We start from the raw sequence: 23,280 nt of genomic DNA, 5'->3' as shown, positions 1-23,280 counted from the left end.
ATAAACGATCAACTTTTTACTATACATTATGTACACTGCAAGTGCATACAAGTTGACCTTAACCTTTCCATTTTTCTATACATATATAATGGAGAGGTGGCCTTGTTAGAGGATCAAGAAAGGTGGCAGACACTGTAATTGTTTGGATGGTAGAAAATAAAATTCATAACCATGCATCGTTGCAATTTTATCTGACCCTTGTGCTCCCTCCCACTCTCTCTCAACAAGTGTAAAAGTATGCCAAATGGAGTATTGACTTTGTTTGGGCAAGCGTAAAAACAAAGTCATTGTTGACATGATGGCCAATGGGTAGCTAGCTGGGTAAAAGCACCTATAGAGTGATTTTGCGGGTCCCCTCCAACACTCCTAGCCTTGGTTGCATGGCATTAGAGCTTTGTTTGATATTCAAGCACATTTGTACCGCTGTTAGCAAGACAAGCCTCGCTGGCATACTGATACTATTATCACATGGCTATTTCTACCATTAAGTCTCCCCAATCTGAAAAAATTAAAAATTCCGTCCTTCCTAGCTAATACTAACGTGCTTCGTCATTGCCCGTTGCTACATGCTATAGACTAGCGCACTGTTTTTGTTGTTGTTGAGAGAATCTTTGAATTAGGAAAAAAAAAGGAATACCTTTTAATTTTTTTGAAGCCAAAAACAAATCAAGAAAGTGCTGAAAATCTGATGGTGGTGAGGTTTCATCTTCCATATTCGGGACTTCATTTCAAATGCGCATGACTTGATAACATGCTAGTGTTGAGGTCGAATCGCTTCATTAAACATTACTCCCCCCCTTTCGAACTTGACATGATCAGCGGGCATACTCATCTGCAAGACTGTGCAAAAGTAAAGATAGTACAACATAATATGACCCAGTAGTGATAATCTCATCATCGTCATTAGCATTGTCAATAGCCATCAGGTTAGAATTGTGACTGAAAGAAAGAGCAACGCCATCATTGAATGGACCTTTACGCCACTAATATTGAGTTCCAAAAGTGCGGCAAGAGGTGGAGTTTTGATTGTGAGAAACATGACAACAATATTTGCAAAAGGGGACACTGTCATAGCAATCAAGGACATCGAGCTTCAAAATCTGTATTGCCAGACTGGCACTGGATTTTGGCTTGGGGAAGTGCTCACCAATATTTATGTCCGCTTGAACATCTTGAGTCCTATGCATTCCAAGATGGAAACGTGCCATGCCATCATCTACATAGTCTTTGAGACGGTTACCATAAAGGCCATCATCCTTTTTGGAAGAATATCCATTGCTGGAGGAGGTGCATAATCTTCATTAAAGAACATTGGCTCAACAGGGCGTAAAGATCTGGTTGCTGGTATATTATCTTCATCCTCGTCTAAAGCATGATTGAGTGCATTAGCAACCGCAAGGAAAATTGATACACCATATTGGAAATACGCAGAGCTGGCATTGCAGGGTCATCGAATGACTGATCCCTTGAGAGAGTGAGGTTCCGTTTGTTGATCAGTCACACTGTACTGGTCTTGATCTGCAAGGTGAGCCAAGAATGTTTCAAGTATTGTATCATCATCAGCATCAACGTATTGGTTGACAGGCTGGCTGTAAGAGAGAAATCCGAGTGTATCATCATCGTGAGCAGCAGGAGGACGGACCTGAAAGGCAGAGGTGGCGGAGATGTCTGCGTCATTTGGCTCATCTGCTAGCTTTAGTAGAGAATCAAGGAATGCTGCACGGTTGGCATCTTATATCTACTTGAATTGATTCTACTTGCTTCTGATGCTCCTCGACATAGCCAACTGCATCTATCTCTCTATCTCTCTCTCTCTCTCTCTCTCTCTCTCTCTCTCTCTCTCTCTCTCTCACAGCCAGCCTCTCTCTCTCCATGAAGCAACCCTAATCATCACACATGAGCCCTCGAGGCATGCTGTTGACGGTCTCCTAGGGTTAAGCAAGGGTTTCAAGAGCTCGCAGCACGCAGTCAGCAAGAGCTGGACGCATCGATTGGCTGAGGAAGTGGTCGATCATCTGTTGACAGTAGCGGCATTCATGGGTTGCAACAGGAAGCATTGGTGAGATCACCAGCATTTTCTCAACATGCCAAGAAAATTCCCCTGGCACCATGCATGCGCATATGAGGAGGCTTGCTGCAGCCTCAACCGGGAGTTGCAGTTAGTGAAGAGGTAGGCCAGGGCCGCGAAGGTGCAACTCGCATGACTGTTGCTCTCAACTTGATACCTTTGAAGGAAAAGCCTTGCCCCGATTATGCATAGCTCCATGCCAGCAAAACCAAACAACGGCACCATGCCTGGACATACGAGGAGTTATGAGCACACTGTTCGTCTGCACGTGCACGGATGGTCAGTGAGCTCATGCTCAGGATTAACACGTTCAATCGTGGCAGTAGGCAGTGAGCCAGTTCACATGAGGAGATGGTTTGCAACAAGTTGGCGATTAGTTGGCAACTTTTTGGAAACCATTTTGTTCACGTGGAAAAAATTTGAGAAGGGGTTGGCAACAAGTTTGCAACTGGTTCCTTTTTCGCTCCACCCTTGGGAGGAGAAGCAAGAATGCAACCAAAGAAAAAGACAAATTGTGACCACCTTTTCTTAGAAGTGTTTTATCAAAAGAATCCCCTAGGAGCTTTTTATAGAAACGTGCGCTCACCTTTTCCACTCTCTCTCTTGTCTTTTTTCTTCCCAACAAAACAAAAAGGTCCTCAAGGGAGCCTCCACGTGAACTTGAGTGCACCCGATTGCCGGTTGCCAACTAGTTGCCAACCCCACCTTCATGTGAACTGCCTCAGTGAGTTAACAATGGGCAATCCGCAAGATGGAAGCACTCTAAAGATCTTAGCATAGATTCACATGGGGCGGGGAAAATGCTATCACCTTGAGCCAGTTGGAAATTCACGAGAATCAGTTGAGAAGGAAGCAAAAAGGAAATTTTCTCTTGGATATCGCAAATAAAAACGTAGTATATTTTCAAAAAATGGAGTGCTTTTGTTAGACACAAAAAAACCACATTGGCAAATAAGCACACTGTTCGTCCGCGCGCACGCGGACGAACTGCATGCTCATTTGCCAATGTGGCTATTTTCAATTCTAAAAAAAGCTTTCTATTTCTTGAAAATAAACTACATTTTCATCATGTTCATACTATTTTCTTTGTTAAATCCGGCAAGAGGAAATTTGCGTCAATGCATGCACAAACAAACTGTGTGCTCACTGTCCTAATTGGTTCTTCTAGTGATTGTAGAAAATGCTATATGTTCCTTGCACAATAAGTGATTGTACAATTTTTTTTGTGTTCCTTACACAATTGAGACCGTTGGCAAGGAGTTAGAGGTGGCACAAACCATTGGATGCATGAGATACAACATGATGCTCAGGATCATCCACTGGGGTATTGCCAGGTTTGTGAGTTAGAAATGCCAAGCATCCTACAAAAAATAATATAGTTGAAAATTATATATGTGAAGTTCCTCCCTCCAAAAATTATGGCCCTTCCTCCACCAACCACACTGTGGCACACATAAACACCACACGTCAGTTTTGCTAGGGTATGATGAGAGAGAGAGAGGAGGGGGGGGGGGGGGGGGGGGGGGGGGGGGGGAAGAGAGACCCACCAAGTGAATCAAACAAGATTACATGCGCATGCATGATAAATGAAAAGCTTTGATTCAAGTAAAAAGGTAGGTTAACAACCCTTTTCCCTTGGAGTGAGGATGAGATTGTCTCGCATGTACAAGAATTATTTTTTCCTTGTTTGATAACATTAATTTCTCACATGGTTATATGCTCTTGGTACCTACATGTTTAAGTTGTTGGTTGCATTGGCTGCAATGTAGTAGGAATGTTTGAGATGAAGAGATCAATCAAGCAAATTTGCTTGCTTATCCCGCTACTCTTTGCAATGGTTTCAAGGACAATTATACAAAAGGGGAGATTAGTGGACTCTCACTGTAGGGGGAAAACAATTGCTAGTGAAATTGAAACTGACAATTCTCTGCTCTTCAAAAAATCCAACTCCCAAATGTTAAGAAGAACACGCAAGATCCTCTAAATGGTTGTAATTGCATCAGCTCCTAAGTGCAACATCAAAAAATCAAGATTAATTTCACTCATTGAAACCAACTCCTTTGACCTTGCCAAATGGTCGAGGGGAATTATTTCAAAAGTTTTAGTGTTGAGATACCTCAATGTAGCACTAGTGGAATATATATTTCTCCCCTTCCATAGAAAAGTGTATGTGATTAACTTCTTAATGATTCCATACATTGAAAATGGCAACATGCAATTGGAAAGAATTTATAAAGCCCATCAAAGGATTCCTATGGAAAAATAACACACATAGCTTAATAGTAGTGGGGGAAATGAGAATGGGTGGTGAGGCCAAAGGACCTAGGTGGCATTGGGATCTTGACACAAACATTGTTTTGCAAGTAAGGAAGAGCAACAAAGTGGTATCATTATTAGAACATGGAGAGACATTTAGATGCTTTAGGTACTCTGACTTATAAAGAAATCTCCAAGCAGGAACATTTCTAGGTGAATAACAAAGAAATCTCCAAGTTGGCACATTTTGATGATAACAATTGATGTTGGAAGGATGTGGACTTGTTGGTGGTGCAACATAGTTTGAATCTAAATAAAAGGTGCGCTATTGACCAATACAGTCTTTGAAGTCTTATGGAATTTATAAGGAAAATAGCCTCACTATGCTCATCAAATTATGAAAGATAAGTGGCTAAAAAGTATACAAGACACTTGGGAAGTGAAATGTCCAAGCTCAATGAAGATAATCACTTGGAAGGTGTGGTGGTGGAATATCTTTACTTGGAATAATGTTCGTGCCAAAGGGATTGGCACAAACACTTGCTTTGGATGCAAAGCAACTTTGGAGGATCCCTTGGATATGTAAGACTACCCCTCCTTATGAGTTCTGATTGTCAAAATTTACAAATGGGTAGTGAGGATGTGGAAGATATTCTTCCTAAGGAATGACATGGTTCTAGGAGGGAGAAGATATCAACACCAAATAGTTATTCAATGCACTCAAATAGCCACATATGACTATCTAAAGCATATTTGAAAAGCTCAAAATGTTTGTATCTCTGAGAGAAACTTTATGTTAGCTTAGTTCAATGATATCGTGCATGAAATCATTGATCTTATATATTTAATAGGGTATAGGGACAACTGTACAAGCCAAAGATTGGAAAAATGCAATGGTTACATTGGCTACTTTGACAGCTAGGGGACAAGGAGATAACTGACCTTTGGTTAAAGCTATTAGATAAGGATTAAGCAGGGTCTTTTGCTATGAATTGTGCATGATCACCTTTTTGTAAATTTTCTCCGTATATAGCATCTCCATTCACAATTTTTAGTATGTCTTCAAAGAAAAAAAAACTAGCCGCAATAATGGAAAAGACATTTCATGCCACTCTAGTAGCCAATGGTTTTTATCGCCTATTGTAGGCCTAAAGAATTAAAAACAAAAACATTGGATATAAATATCCAATGGAAAGAAACTCAAATTACAAGAGGAATATGGTATGATTTAACATCATTTAATATGTATGAAAAAATATGTATATCTTGTAAGATGTGGAATAGGACTCTACCAATATTTAAGCTCTAGTTTGTATCCTCTTTATGTATTGTCCTACCTAATAGATTGTCATATAATTTTATATTTTCCACAATGGGTTATTATGTGCCTCCTAACCCTCAAACAAGGAATCACAACAAGCCAGCAAACAAGAAATGTCAAAAATGCTAGAGTATTTGGAACTTATCGACCACAATAAAGCTTTAATGGGTTAGTAGCACTCACAAGAATTCTATGATTTAATTGTTCCTTTTTGCCTCAATGAAGGAAGAATTTACATATTCATTGTCATTGAGTATCCCCTAAAGATTTACTACCATGTGTCATTTTCTTCAAGTCAAAGGGCCCCTCCAAAAGAGAAGTTAATTTGTATACAATGAAATACATGATAATTTTTCTCATGCCCTTGCCTTTCAAAGTGGAGACATATATAGGAAAACTCATGTTGGAATCCATCCCATAGTGATCTAATTAGGTGGTAAATCTTGAAATTAGCATGCCAATCTTACACCATATCTATCTGTTCAATTGCATTTTTGTGGAATTCTCTGGAAATTTCTTACATGTTGTTTGCAACCTTCACATACTTTATCTCCATTTAAGCTAATTTGCTTCCTTATACAAAGAATTTATTCCTTTAGCAACCATAATTTGGTGCCTTCGGAGATGACAAAACTACTTTGTAACCACCTTATGCTATATATTATTGCCAAAAGACTAAATAATATTATCATGATGACTCTAACCTTAGTGATTATGTTTCCCCTTTAAACAAGGAGTGCCTGAGAATATGGTTGTGCTAGTAGATGAAGGTCAACATCCATGTACTCAATATATTCCTCACATTTTTATGCTTTGTGATCAAAGTTATTATCAAATCATGGATTCTTTGGACATTTGTATTCAAAACCCCACTACCAACTTTAGCCGGTATTCAAAATATGTAAGCATAGCATGTGAGTTCACCCTGAAGGGGTTTTAATATATCAAGTAGTTACAAAGTTATATTTACAAGAGGTGTTTAAAAATAGAAAAATTAAAGAAAGCTACAGATTTATGAAGAAGAGAAGTCTTTTAATTCATGTTGAAGTGTTTGTGTAGAGGGGTTTTATAAATACCTCTTGAATGCACACACAATAGGTATTTTTGAAAGGTGGACCCCTTGTCTAAAAGCTTTTATGTAGATTTTAAGCATGTTGCACTTATCATTGGGTTTTCCTTGACTTGAAAATCTATCGTATGAAATAAGGAGAGTAGATTGTTTGTTTCCAAGAGTTCAATAAGTCTCCACAATTTGTAAAAAGACAAAAGTCTTTGTTACTTTAGGCTAAAACATTGAGAGGTGGGATGTGAAATTGAAAATTGGAAGCTTATATGAAAATTGGAAGGTTGAACATGAGTAACTTAAGGTTGAAAATAACAAAATAAAAAGTCTCATGACATTGGGAAGTCAAAGGACTATGTAGAACTACAAGATTTTGAAAAATTCTACCCACAACTTGAAAAGACCAAAATCTTTTTTCAAAAGCTCTAAATTAGAAGCTCCCAAAAATAAAGCACCCTATGTGGCCCACTTTGGGGTTAAACTGCCTCTTAAAACTCATCTCTGGCGTTATTTCATGAGAGCTTGCGAAGCAAATAGGGCTCCAAATGGTTTTTTCCCTTGTAAATAAAACCATCTTTAAATATATGTTTTACTCTTCCTTTTTGATTAAGTATCTTTGAATGTCAATCTAGTTGGGTGACATCTATAACATGTGAGATACCCATGCATCACCTACATACGGTGCCAATGCTAACTGAAAGTTGTGTTGTTTCCATGGGTGTATGTGAGGGTTACCTTCTCAATTATGGTTTTCAAAGTTCCTTGGCTTGAAGATGGCGTATTTATATATCTTCAGGCTCTTAATTCTCTTGTACTTGTGTATAAAGTCCGTTTTGTACTGTGAATGGGAATTATACCACATTTTCATTGACATAGTTCTAGTGTCTTTTGTAATTTGAAAGTATTCTTTGGTGTTTATGTTATATGTTATTGGAACACACACACACAAAAGAATAGATATGCTAGTGGTAGTCTATAAGAGAATAATATGGTGATATAATTTCTACACATATCTTAGCATAAGAGAAGAGAGAGAGAGAGAGAGAGAGAGAGAGAGAGAGAGAGAAAGAGAGAGAGGAATCTTACAAGAGAATGGCTTAAAATTGTAGCCCCCAAACTCCACAAAACCTCTTGTGGAGTCAATTGTAATGCTAAACACATAAAATAGGAGGGTGTCCAATCTCATAACAAGTAGTATGATCATCGAGGAGATTTGTAAGAAATCTCTTGAGCCTATCAAGAGTGGTGATTCTTATGTTGTGCAAACTCACAAAGATAGAGGGCGCACTCGTGATCATGCCAAGTCTAAGGATCACAAGAACTCTCATGGTTCCATGTGAAATGTTGAGTGCTTCTATTGCCATAAGAATGTGTATGTGAAAAAGGATTGTCGGGGTGCATAGAGACAAAAAGTCTCAAGAGACTAAGAAGTTTGAAATTGATGCAAAGGGCAAGGCTAAGCCTAAGAAAATAGATGTTAAGAGTGTACGAATGCGGTACCTATGCTATGAGAGAGAGAGAGAGAGAGAGAGAGAGAGAACATAAGATGTGGGTGGAGCAGCTCATCACACTGTGTGTGAGAAAGCTCCTTATTCTTCTAAGTAGTAAAGAATATGGTGTGTAGAAGTGATGGGCGATCGAACATCTTTGACATGTCCAACTGAGGTAAGAGGCACACCACCTTTACCCCACCAATCTCCCACTTACAGTTGTATGTGACGATACACGATACTACTATAGGACCTAGTAGTATGTACAAGAGGTATAGGGAGCAAAAGCATCTCAACCGATATTGATTGGTTCTCTCAAAGTCGATGCATGCCACCATATAGGCAACCAGATCTTTACGCCCTGTTGAGCCAATGTTCTTTAATGAAGATTATGCACCTGCTCCAGCAATGGATATTCTTCCAAAAAGGATGATGGCCTTTATGGTAACTGTCCCAAAGAGTATGTAGATGATGGCATGGCACATTTCCATCTTGGAATGCACAGGACTCAAGATGTTCAAGCGGACATAAATATTGGCAAGCACTTCCCCAAGCCAAAATCCAGTGCCAATCTGGCAATACAGATTTCTAACCTCGATGTTCTTGATTGCTATGACAGCGTCCCCTTTTGCAAATATTGTTGTCATGTTTCTCACAATCAAAACTCCACCTCTTGCCGCACTTTTGGAACTCAATATCACTGGCGTAAAGGTCCATTCAATGATGGCGTTGCTCTTTCTTTCAGTCACAATTCTAACCTGATGGCTATTGACAATGCTAATGGCGATGATGAGATTATCACTACTGGGTCATATTATGTTGTACTATCTTTACTTTTGCACAATCTTGTAGATGAGTATGCCCGCTGATCATGTCAAGTTCGAAAGGGGGGGAGTAATGTTTAATGAAGTGATTCAACCTCAATACTCGCATGTTATCAAGTCATGCGCATTTGAAATGAAGTCCCGATGGAAGATGAAACGTCACCATCAGATTTTTCAGCACTTTCTTGATTTGTTTTTGGCTTCAAAAAAATTAACAGGTATTTTTTTTTTCCTAATTCAAAGATTCTCTCAACAACAACAAAAACAGTGCGCTAGTCTATAGCATATAGCAACGGGCAATGACGAAGCACATTAGTATTAGCTAGGAAGGACGGAATTTTTAATTTTTTGAGATTGGGGAGACTTAATGGTAGAAATAGCCATGTGATGATAGTATCAGTATGCTAGAGAGGCGTGTCTTGCTAGCAAAGCTACAAATGTGCTTGAATATCAAACAAAGCTCTAATGCCATGCAACCAAGGCTAGGAGTATTGGAGGGGACCCGCAAAATCACTCTATAGGTGCTTTTACCCAGCTAGCTACCCATTGGCCATCATGTCAACAATGACTTTGTTTTTATGCTTGCCCAAACAAAGTCAATACTCCATTTGGCATGCTTCCACACTTGTTGAGAGAGAGTGGAAGAGAGCACAAGGGTGAGAGAAAATTGCAACGATGCATGGTTATGAATTTTATTTTCTACCATCCAAACAATTACAATGTCTGCCACCTTTCTTGATCCTCTAACAAGGCCTCCTCTCCATTATATATGTATAGACAAATGGAAAGGTTAAGGTCAAATTGTATGCACTTGCATTGTGCATAATGCATAGTAAGAAGCTGATCGTTTCTTGTGTGGTCATTAAAAATATATGAGCATGCAAGGAGTTACAAACATAGGGTCTTAGAGCACTTACAAGCTCTAGTTTTTTTCTAAAAAATTAGAACAAGTGCTTCTCTCCCAATATCACCATCCATGCTTGCCTCTGATGATGAAGACATGGCATTGTGTAAGTTATCCATGCTGGAAGAAAATATCATGATGAGAGACTTGGAGCTATTGAAATAAGTATTTTTCTTGGTAGTGTTCTGGTTGACATGGATGTCAACTCTAGTATGAGATTGAATGATAGAAGTATATGTCAACAAGTGTTGGGAAAGAAAGTATTTTGAGCTAGGAAAAAACATAAATAAGCATCTCCCCAAGTATAGTTATATTTGTCATTGTGCTCAAAGCATGCAATCCATGCTAGCATAATATATCATTCTCCTAATTAATGTGGTTCATTACTACACTCCATGAGTTGTGTCTACCCCACTTCAGTAGCTACTTTAGCATCATCTATGAGAAAGGTAGAACAACTGGGATGATAATATGTCAATTTTCTATGCAAGATAGAGATAAACGATAGTTCTTTGGAAACATTTTGCATTATGTAGTGCATTAAATCTATCATTGATACACATTCAAATACCCTTTGAGACTACAAATTGGTTTGATCTAGATTAGCGGAGCAATAAGCTCTCACCCTTATTTTGTGAGGAGAAAGGATACATTGTGTCATTAGTAACCTTAAAGTTAACCATTATCAAGCAAGAGAAAAGACACACCTCTTTGTAGAAGAAGTATGTAAACACTGTTTTGGTGGGCTAGAATGGGTATGCATTTCTCATTTGTGTTATGTATTAGCTTAAAGAATCCAAAACGTATTCTTGTTGAATATAACTTTGTATAAAAAATAATACTTAAATATGAACTCTTAAATAAATAGCTATAAAATTATGGCATAATGTTGTACATTTGGGAGCATTCTCATGTACATTTGATTGTCTATTTGAGCTCACAATTAAAAAAATTCAAAATTTATGCTAGAAGCTCTAAGTTAAAAGCTTGCAAAATTATTATCCTCGGCCACATATACTTGTTTTTTGACTTTACAAAGTTTGGCATATATAATTGCCGCTATTTTTCAGGGTCAGTGACAGTGCTCATACGTGCAGTAAATCTATACTTTGGTGTCACCTGTAGCATAAACAGATGTTAATAAGTAAGTCCTACACTTCCTTAGATGGAGTCAAAAACCACATGTAATTATGAGTGCTAATCCCCTAAATCATAATTAGTTCAAAAGGTCAGGGGAGAGTGCCGTCAAGGCCCCTAGCATCGATGCAATAAGCAACCATTTACGGCCTCATGAGCAGCCCCTTTACAACCATATTTACCATATTCCACAACCCTTCATAACCATATTCAGCCACAATCAATCTTAACCCTGTTCACAACCAACCATTCATGGCCAATTTGAGCAATATTGCCAAAGCTCTATATCCACAACTCTAAAACGTCATAGACCATATCCGAGCAAGACTGGTAAGCTCGATAACAAACTTAGAGGCACATCATTAATATCATAATAGTCGCAGCAGCTTTAACAGAGTATACCAGGTCGCATGTCTTACACCCCACAAATAGGACAACCCTATCATATAGTGTCATTCACCAAAAACTTCTATCATTACATTTTGGCTAAAAAAGAAATTCAAGGCAACAATTAACCAGCGTTTGAAAGAGGATTCCACATTTTAATGGTTTTTTTAAAAAACATGCCTATGAAAGGACCGTAGAAATGCATTGCCAGGTATTCCTAAACTTAGAAGGAAATTTCAAAAACCAAAGCCGCTGACAAAAGGGTGCTCATATACATGCCTATGATAAGTTATCCACAAATTGAAAGACTTTCCTAAACCCATAAGGCAAAAAAGAACTAGTGCCGTAAAAAGTTCAGTAGAAGTTGCCATTCATGTACTTATTCCTGCATATGCATGAGGAAAACAACCATAACAACAAGTGAATCTCAACACATCCAAACAGTTCGGATAGTAGTCCATATCAATGCCATACGTCGCGTGCGGTTGAGGCAGACCAACCAGCTCCACAATAGCTTGTTTATCCTTGCCTTTTGCCATATAGCCAACAACTTAACGCCACACCCTTTGCGGGTAAAACCCTCACAATCCCAATGTACACACAACTACTCATAGGTACACACACACACACACACACCCCATAGAAGCACATAGTACCAATGCTAAGTGAGCATGGAAGCTCACCTTTTATAGAGTTTGGAGCAAGTAGCCACATTCCTCCAGAGCAGTATGGCGGGCCCAACATTAAGAGGTAGAGGATTCCACAACGTCACCTTGTACACACACACACACACACACACACACACACACACACACAGAGAGCAATAGTGCAGACCCGTCAAGGGGGAGACACTGTGATATTAAGCAGTAGAGGCAAGGGTATACAGAGCCAGAAACCCACCAAATGCTCATAACCCCTTTTAACTACAAGGGTTAGGTACCACCCACTAATATCCATTTCGAATTTTTCAGTGAATTCAAGCCAATATTCACCCCAAGAAAATAATACCAAGGAAAGAGCAATGTGCTATAACTAGCCATGTGTGTGTGTGTGTGTGTGTGTGTGTGTGTGTGTGTGTGTGTGTGTGTGTGTGTGTGTGTGTGTGTGTGGTCCTTGGTTATTTTGTGTGTAATTGGTTAGGCGAGAAATGGTAAGAGATTTGATGGGTGTGTGTGTGACAAAAGTTGAATAATTTTTCCATTCGTTCTTCCAACAATGGTATTAAAGCAAAGTGGCCATCACCAACTTGATTTCAATTCTTGAAAATGGAATTCAAATTGGCAATAGAAAATTTGCAATTTGAGGTTCCATCGGCAATTAACTAGCATATAATATAAAAACATTCCATCGAATCGTGCTTCCTGACAGTCATAAATGGGTATGTCAAGCAGAGAATCCAAAGTAATTGCTATATTTTGAGGGTGTGAAGAAGGATGTGCGAGAACACAAGAAGAAGAAGTTTTTGAAGATCTTTGCTAAGCGATGATACCAACTTGACCTCAAAGTTCCTTGAAAGAATTTTGGAAGCCCAATTTTGGTTTTGGTAGAGAAGACAAGAGGTAATACTCAAAAGGAGTACAAAGAAAAAAAAAAGAAGTAATGGAGTTGAAAGAAGAGAATCGTTGACAACAATGATTCTTGGAGGAATTTTGCAAAAGAAGCGAAAGAAGCAAGGCCAGCAATTGGATCCAAGAAGATATTATTGCTTCTTATATCATTGTCTAAACACAATTACTTAAATTGAAGTTCAAATTGCCAACTTGCAAGCTTAACCCTCTAATACAAGGTGTAATTTCAAAACTTGATTCTCACAGCTTCAAAAGCTAAAACACGCAAAATTTTCAGCAATGGATTTGTATAGGCATGGGGTCATTTTTTTGCACTACCATGAAGATGAATTTGTACGGTACCTCTCCTTGCAGCCTCATCTTCCTTGCATACATTGCTTGCCAGACAAGCCTTCAATTTTACCTTCTTTTCACACCACTTTTGACTAAAGGGTGGTGCTTGATTGAAGTACACTCTACATCTCTTGTTTTTTCATTGCTCACCAATTTACCCCCTATTTAATATGTGCCTTGCTCGACACTAGCCACAAAAGCCTTCAGTTTTAATTTTCTTCAGGAAAGGGAAAAAAAACTCCCATATCTATCTCATTTATACTGAAGCTCTTACTCAAGTTTAAACCTTGCCAAAAAAATCCTTCACATCCTCGGATCTTTTGTCCTCATTGGTAAGTGTTGCAAGCTCAACAAAAACACACAAGAAATCTGTGAAGTTGACCTGTGGTGATCTATTCCTAAAGAATCATAAGGCCGATTGCCACCGAAAATTGAGGAAGGGAGTTCAGACGCAAACAAAAGTTCAATTTCCTTGTATACCGACCTGCCCAACCAATTACCAATTTTCAACCTTGCTTTGGTACTGCACACGTGGATTGTGTATCATCATTGACCTTATAGCTAAGTAATTTTATGTTGTTTTTCTTTTATGTTCTCATTGCTCGCATACCAATCATACGTACATATGTATAGACATATAAAACCTTTAAAAAACAAAATTGTTTTCAAAAAGAGAAAAACAAGAAAAGAAAAAGGCCAAGCACTCCATCATGGCTCACCTTTCACATCCACCAAAGATTGTTGAACAACTCACAAATTTGCAACGATCACTCACATATGAGCTCATGCAAAGACAATAACTAGAAGACAAGTTATTATACATTGCACGTATCGACATTGCACCTGCTCCAAAGCAAAACAAAGTTAGTAGAAGGCTTTTACTTTCAAAGATTTTGATGGCACTAAAGATGCTAACACTATTTTGGCATGGGTTAGTCAATTAGATGACTACTTTCATGATGAAGACTTATTTGAACATAACATGGACAAATGTGCATCAAATCACCTCGCCAGTAGTGCGATACTATGGTGAAATTTGTTTCTACCCCACTTCTTATCCACACAGTATAAAGATAAAGCACGCAATCAGTAAGATTTATTTTTCTAAGTTAGAAATGAATATGTGTAGGCCTACATTGATCATTTCTAGAATTGTCTCATTCACGTGCAAGCCATTGAACATGTTAGCCATAAGAAACTAAAGCGTAAGTACGTATCAAGGTTAGCACTTTAGATTGTGTTGAGGTAGATATTTTTGAGCCAAATTCATTGTCAAAATCTATTAACATGTCTCTTAATGCATAGAAAAAGGAAGGTGAATATCAATCCCAAATTGATCAACCTGCACACTAGCCATAACAAGAAAGTTTCCTTCTCTCCTAGCTTTGATAGGAATAGGAATCAAAGCCGCACTTTATTCAAGAGACATAGATTTGACAATTTTGCTACACCTTCTCACTCCCATGGAAATTACAACAGCAACGTGCAGCAGTGGAACAACCAAAATCCTTCAACCAATCAATGTCCTACTCAACCTTCCAACGGTAACAAAAAAGGTGAAATGCTTTAAATGTTTTTAGTTTGTTCACTATGCGGCCAGATAAGTTCCCAAACAACACAGCTAAGAACAATGGTCATTCCAATGGCCAACCCAATGGAGTCACACATAACCCCAACCAAAGACCCTTCAACAAAAACCACCCAAATGGTGCAACAATTAACCTCGTCGAAGATGCTCTCCCTGAGGACAATGAAGTTGAAACCAACTAGGGTGAGGGCTATGCTCCTAAATATGATTCCAATGAAAACCCTTCTTTTTGGTACTCTTGCTCTCATAATTCTCCCACAAGGCACGAGAAGTAGCTTCACAAACAATAGTAATATACACTCACTCAACAAGATGTAAGAAAAAAGTGAATATAGCTTTAACATCAAGTGATTTCATGGGAATTGTGTAACCATCTCTCTCTTAGCATTCAAAGAATGGCTGCAATTGACATTTTTGGGTCAAAATATCCCAAATTTTCTCCTTTCAAATACTGAATATTGTTCCATTGAACTTTTGGATGTTATAAATGTCCTTTTCAGAACTAAAAGCCATAACTTCCAAGTTTCAAACTATGGAAAACCCTCAAAAACATTTGGCAAAGTTTCCCAAATAAAATGAGCTAAATCTCAAAACTTTTAAATGAGCATATAAAAGAAACCAAAACATTGAACATACAGGTAAAAGGAAATCACTGACTAGAAATGCATGTAATTGATCAATCTTTGGTCCTATAAATGACTACGTACCAACACGACATCAAAAGCACCTATCCTCTCTATACTTAGGTACTATTTTGTGCACTCAAACATCACTTTGTATCCATGTGTTCTTTGGCTTATCTATGCCGTATGTGAGTTATTTGATCTCTATTACTGGATTGTCCATATAGAGGAAACCCATTAGCTTATGATGTAACTAGAAATGTCCCATTTAATTTTGAAGTAAATGTAGATTTCCCTTGGAAATTGAGCCTAGAGCTCATTTTGAGGATCTTTAGGTATAAAAAATCCAATTATTAGCAAAACAAGAATAACATCTTTTGTACACTGAAGTGAATAGAGCTCTTTTATAATCATCATATCTTGCAACCTAGTAACTCAAATCAAGTTCCATCAAGTGCATTATGTTTTTTTTCTCTTTTCCATCTCTTGACTATATTTATTGTCCATTTTCTAAAGGATCATGACTATGCTATGCAAACCTTAATTTATTTTTTGATAATGTATTCAAGGTTGAATGTGAATCTTTTGATAGGAGGTTTATCCTACGTCTCAGAAGAATCTATTGAAACTTTTTGTGTGTCTATTAACATCCTATAGAACCAAATTTATTGTTGTAAACACATTTGCAAATGATTCGAATGCTATCATTACTACCAAATTTGATAAATCATCCAAGAACACCATTATTTGGAGCTCATATGAGTGAGAAAACATCAAGTGATTAGTTGAAGATTAATTGTATGCCTTGTTGATTGTTGGGTTGTGATTGCTCTTATGTATCTTCATATATAGGTTCACATTGTTGTGATTGACACGATAACATGTTTTTGTGACCCATTCAGGTTGCTTTTCTGAGTATTGATAAGAGTGTGTTAGTTCCAGATAGCTAGTTGTGCTATAGACGTATATCGTGGCAATCCACTAATAGAGTTGATAGGGATTGCTGCGAGGGGTGGAATCCATACACCTTGTCATCTTAAGCCTAGAGAGTAGAGATTCTCCATGGAACCCTAGGACATGGAATTCCTTCTCCTCTCTCTCTCTCAAAAAGGCCCTCCAAGTTTCCATCATCAATGGCTTGTTCGATGAGAAGCGTTTGACAATGATATATCCTCACATATCTACTTGCCGTATTGTTCATCCCCAACACCATATTTTATAGTTCCTACCTTAGAGAGTTCAATACCAAGGTTCCTCCCAATCAAGGTCATCAACACTTCTCTCTAAGACCTACACAAGGTATAATGATGCAGCCTTTTAACTTTTTGATTTCAAATGCTTTAAAAACTTGGAATACACTAAGTAGCCCTACATAGACATGGGTCTATGCCCTCCACATCAGCTTTTGTTGTCCAAATTGGGCCAAACCATGGGTAGTCCCTACATGCACATGGGTATGTGCATGTATATGCATTCCATATCACCTTTGTCATCATGGTTTGACCCAATCCATGGGGTTTAACATTCTTTTAACCACCTTATGTGAATTTGGATGACCTTGGCTCTAATATAAAACCTATTCTCATCCATTTCTAAATATATCATTCACTTAACCAACAACACAACCTCAAGATCACCCCATTGCAACTTTCAATGTTGAATATGAAAAGGATCCTTCCATTGCTATAGGCCAAACAAAGTTGGATAGCTAGTATAAACACTTGCACGACATGTTTTTCATAGGTTTATGTCATGGTTCTAGGACACTCTTGAGAGCCCCTTAAGCATTGGATCTTCACCATCCCATGTGAATTTGGATGACCTTGTCTCTAAGATAAAACATAATCTCATCCATTTCCAAATATAGCATTTACTTAATCAGCAACACGCCTTCCTCAAGATCACACCATTGCAACCCTCAATGTTGACTATGCAAAGGATCCTTCCATTGTTATAGGCCAAACAAAGTTGGATAATTAGTATAAACGCTTGCAAGACATGTTTTTCATAGGTTTTTTGATGGTTCTAGGCCACTCTTGACATCCCCTAAAGCATTGGATCTTCATAGTTTAGCAAAAAAAAATTATGATAGAAGTTTTGCTTGGGAAAACAAACAATCTACCAATTGTTTGGAGGTGCAAGGCTAGATAGAGTCTACCAAGCAGATGCTCTCCTCCAAAGATTCAAGGTGTAAAGCATTGGGCACACCCTTCTCTCATTTTCTCTAGTTTTGTAAGTTTCATTTTAGTTTATTGGTAATAATTATATTTAGAAGGCTCCTAGGATTTTGTCTACTACTAGGGACTTGCTATGCGTCCTGTGCAAGCCGCAGGGCTACAAGCACACAACTTGACAGATGCAAACAAGCTCTACGTCTACAAGGCGATGTGTCACTCACCTCCTATAGTGCTGCTTGAGGGACTCTGTGTGCGTGTAGAGAAGAAGTGCTCGCCGATGCTCGATCTCTCTCTCTCTCTCTCTCTCTCTCTCTCTCTCTCTCTCTCTCTCTCTCTCTCTCTCACACACACACACACACACACACACACACACACACACACACACACACACACACAATGACAAGAAAGAAGAGGTGAAGCAATAGCAAAGCTTGCACATTGAGAATGTTTGAAAACCTTAGTTTACAACCTTATCTAGGGCTTACCATCCCTTTCACATACGAGTGCCCATATTTTGTCAATCAGTGCTAAATGGGTATGGTGCATCTTTTATTGACGATCACCAGCCTTTTACTATAAACCACTTGGACCAAAAAGCCCAGCCCATGACTAAACATATGCACTAAACAATAATGGTGGCATCATGGGTTAACATGCCCCCCTTCATGATGTAGATTTCGAGCCTTGGAAGCTAGTGAGGTGAAGCTCGTTCATCAAGAAAAAGAGCATCTAGGATAGATTGTATACACAACAAATACGTTGTGCACGAGGAAAATATAAAGTACATGAGGACCTGAGTAATTGCAAAGGATTATGAAATGCTACTCTGCCATTAAGGAAGAATAAATATCACTTTGATGAAATTAATCAATGAGGAGTTTTGAGCTTATGGATGAATCTATCAATTAGGTAGTTATGACTAAAGTTAAAACAACTACTCTAGTAGTAGCAAAGTTAGGAAGATTATCTAAATGCAAAATCCCCTAATTGTGCCTTTTAGCTTTGATTAGCCAACTCACTCTCACAAATCCAAACAAGAGCTTGAATATTTCATTTTAAGCTTAATGGAAATCTTTTTCATGTCACCATTTTTTTTAATTCAAAATTATTTTCCACATGTGCTTATTTTTTATGTCTAGGGATTTTTACTTTTCAAAGAAAAACGCCCACACTGCGAACCTTGAGGGCTCTAGTACCACAGACAATACAAATGAGTGAGGTAGCAAACCAAGCCGGGATTTTCTCTTCCAGCTTATGATTTTACCTTTGTGGTACTTTTTCTTTTTGCTTCCATGTCCTTTGTATTCTCACTAGTGTCTTTCATTGTTGAAGTGAGCAAGCTTCTCTATGCCTTAAACACTCCTAAGGTCTCAAACACCCATATAATTTTACCAAGTAGAACTAGTGGTCAAGTAAATGAGTTAACCTAAAGTCATGGCCTCCGAACCTCAAGGCTCATACATAAGACTAAACTCTAGTTTATCAACCTAAACAAAGACAAATTTATATAGCTATAATCGCAGATAACAAAACATAAGTAAATGCACTTAATCAAACCATGGAAAATGACAATCAACAAGTATAAATATCCACCATCATGAATCATGGAAAGTAGTACACCTGGAGGTATGGAGTTGCTCATTTCGTCAAAGCACGTTTCCTCATCCATGTCGATGGAGATCCATATAAGTCCTACACAACAATATCATGCAACAAGGCACTATACCTTGAGGAGGCATGTCAGTGTGAAAAGACCAAAACTCCTGGAAAACAGGCTGAAACAAAATATAGATCCCTAGGCGACCTATCTATTATCAGTTATGGAATCAAGGGAAGAGGATATTATATAGACCATGTGGCATCCCTAAGGCTAAGCCTCTATCCTCATCATCTAGATAAATAAAATTATTGTCAGTGAGACCATAGTCTTCCTTAGATTCTTCATCATCTTTGTGTGCACATATGTTAATCAAGAACCTCGCTATGCGTGTATACTCATCTTGTACAAAAGAAAAGGCATGTGCCATTGGAGAAACATTCGTTATTACTAGGTACGAGTCACTAGTAGTCCATAGATATATTAGCCATTCTAACTCCTCAAAATTTTTCTCACACTGGAGTCTCTCTACCAAATCCGGGGGTTTCTAATCACCGAGCAAGAAAAACCGAGCAAAGATAAATCCGAGCAAATTGATACAAGAGATCAATAATGGTGAAAGAAAAAAATTTATGCCATGCACATTACTTTCACTACCACAAATCTGACACTTAATTGACACAAAATGAGATTTTAGAACCATTATGAAAATTGAATACTCAAGACACAAGCAAGCAATCTCTTCATACTCGAAACATATATAATTCAATTCCATGTGGCATACGTTGTAGCCTCCTCTCAAAAATAGCCCACCAAAAATTTGGCACCTAGATTTTGCAATAAAGTCAACACACAACCTTGTAAGACTACAATGCTATCCGAGAACCTCCTAAAGCATGAAACAACTCCACTTTTGTAAGCAAACAAAAAAAAGTGCCTAAAGCAAGTGAGAACAAGTGTACTCTCTCTCTCTCTCTCTCTCTCTCTCTCTCTCTCTCTCTCTCTCTCTCTCTCTCTCTCAGCTTCGTAGTGCAGCACCCTTGAGCAACCCTCCCTTTCCTCTTGCCACTTTGACACGAAAATGGTGGAGGAAATGAGAGCAATAAGTTGTGGATGCACCCGCTTCAACTACATTGATGACATATGTAGTGGCAATGATGAAGTGATGTGCCCAATGCATGCATACCCAACTGCCTCATGGCCATCTCCATGTTAAGATCTGCTAAGAACACAAGAGAAGGGCCCATTCTATGAGGCTAATGTGAAACAAATAGATGTTTAGTTGTTCAAAATTCTTAGTTGTGACAAAAGCTGAGTTCTAACATCTTCTTTACTCAAACAGATATACAGACAACGACATTCTTTTAAGGAAGCTTGCAAGTGGAAATTGGGGCTTGTCTGGATAGACAAGACCATGAAAGGGGAAAAATCAACCAAGGAAGCATAGAAGTTTGTCAGCTCTTTTCAAAATGGTTGCATTACATTGAGAGCGTTCCGTTGGAGTTAATACTTGTGAAGAAAACTGGATTTCTATGCTTGAGAGAAAAATTGATAGAGTCATTGTTATAGTGAAAAATCTAAGTAAAACGGAGAACCATTTCATAGAATTTAGTAGGTGCTTGTACAAGCAAGTTAAATTGATTGAGAGGTTAACATGTGTAGCTATCATGGATCTTATGAATGGATTTGTGAACATAGGTGCTGACATGCATGAGGTCTTAGACAATATTTTAAGGGAGGAGTCCAAGATAAAAGCAAAGTGGCAAGGTATTTTGACAAGAGGTAGTTGTGGAAAGCTCTAGTTTACTAGCTACCAAAAGTTCTCATCTCGCTTAAGTTCCCTGGCAACGTCTTGTGCAACATTGGATTCTAAGCTACCTCTTAATTCTTTGAGACCTTATAATTGCAAATTTAAGGATAAAATAAATCTTGAAGAGGTGCCTTGCAGGGACCTCCAAAAGGCTACTTGATGTGATCATTTTGCTTCTAGAACCACTTTTCATGATGATAATTTCTTGCCTAATGAGTCTATCATGCGTGATCATTAAACAAAATCAATACGACCCAGAGCCAATTGCAAGTTCTTTCGCAGAGAAAAGGCCCAAGTCTCAAGTGCATTTGCTTGCAAGATGCAGAGGTAAAGTCATGAAGCAACAATTTCTTAAAAGCTCCTATATTGTTGGTGCTCTCACTAATGAAAACATCCAACGTCATAAGATATCCAGGCGTGTCTTACTCACATAATGGCAATTTAAAGCTTTCGAAGCCTGCCAGGATCCTTTGCACTAGCACGTAAACAAAAGCAAAGAGTATAACATGAGCATAGTTGTTTCTTCTATACACTGACGTCTGTGGTTGCAATCCAATGCCCCAGCTCCTTCAATCGTGAAAAAGAAGGCCCTCCCATTGCTTGCCATCGCATTGCATGTGTCGTTGTACTGTCATCCGCTGTAAATACCTCAACATCATGCCGCCTCGCCATCGTTTTCCCAAGAGGCACACAATTGAATTATATGCATGTGGCGCAGCTTTCCTTTCTTGTGGCACTACATGCTACAATAGATCCCTAATTTGCTTGACGTTTTTTTTAAGGAAAAATTACCAAAATACCCTGAGTCTAATTTGTGAAAATTTCCAAAATATCCCTCAAATTTCAGAATTTCCCGAAATACCCTTTGTGTTGGATTGTTCAAGATTTTCTACTCTTTATTTCTTTTTAGCAATTGAGATTCGTTTTAATGGAGTGCTTAGCATGTAATTTATCACAAATTACCTCGTTAAAAAAGGTTGTTATGTCTAAAAACAACAAAGCAATTTATCTCCAAGGTCTACATAACCAACTTAAATTCTAGTTTTAGCATCTTGTATTCATAGAAAATCAATTTATCTTTGGAAAATTTTAATCTAGCAACCAGGGGTATTTTGGGAATTTTGGAAAATTTGAAGGAAATTTTGGGAATATATGACAAAATATTGGGGATGTTTTGGGAATTCTTGAAATTTGAGGGGTAATTTGGAAAACTTCACAAATTAGAGGGGTATTTTGGTAATATTCTTCTTTTTTAAAAAGGACCCTACCCTCTCTGCAACCGATTTTTTAAAAAGTGATAACCTACCCTCATTCCCCTCCCTGGTCTTTTGCTGCAACCATTCCGCGCCGGCGCGGAATGGTTGCAGCAACAGACCAGGCAGGGGAGGGGAGGGTAGGGTGATTTTTAGTTTGGTGGATGAGGGTGAGGCATTTAAAAGCAATTATCCAGCTCTTGGTTTTGTTCTTGGTTTTGTTCAATCACGCGCATGCGGGAGCAGGAACTAGTTTCACAAGCTCCTTGCTTGGAGGCTTCTTTGCGTGGCTTGTTGCGCATATCACACACATCTGCAATGCTGCAATGGGGCGATCCGAGTGCAAGCGCACGCGAGCGATGGTGAAGCGATCCTTCAAAAACCCAAAAATGCGATTAACTCTCACTTTCAGCACACAAAAAAACGTTCTACTTTGGTCTTCATGGCGGCGGCACCAGTGCTCGTGAAATTCATGCCGAGAGAGAGAGAGAGAGAGAGAGAACGAACCAGCTGATCATGGTATTGCGGCCTGGCTTCTTCTCTGTGCGCGTCTTGCAAGATGCATGGACCTGGAGACACCACTGCTTTTTATCTGCAGTGGTCTTGATTCGCCTTATGTGGTAAGCCTTCTTGGCTATTGTACTCATTGATCAAGCAAAAGAGGGAAGAGAGTATGAATTGATGCCACCAGAGAAAGCAACTACGCTGTCAAGAGAGATTTGCGAATGAGTCTATTGCAGCGCTGAAAGCCGAGGGGAGAAGGCTTGAAAGGCAGAGTGTGCACCACTCCATCTACTGTCCTGGACGATTCCGTCTCCTGGATCCAAAACTGTGAGTCCACGATGGGCGCCATATTCAAACCTGTTTGATAGCACCCTTCC

General features: G+C 38.6%; 1 pseudogene; it reads right to left on the bottom strand.

The window, feature by feature from the left end:
• Positions 1–922: 922 nt before the first annotated feature.
• On the bottom strand, positions 923–21,818 carry LOC147455859 (uncharacterized; annotated as a pseudogene).
• Positions 21,819–23,280: the final 1,462 nt, after the last annotated feature.

This window comes from Adiantum capillus-veneris, chromosome 6 (genome assembly GCF_014529385.1).
Source record: "Adiantum capillus-veneris isolate H3 chromosome 6, ASM1452938v2, whole genome shotgun sequence".
NCBI lineage: Eukaryota > Viridiplantae > Streptophyta > Polypodiopsida > Polypodiales > Pteridaceae > Adiantum > Adiantum capillus-veneris.
The sequence above is the reverse complement of the archived record's forward strand: the minus strand, read 5'-3'. Positions and strand labels throughout refer to the sequence as shown.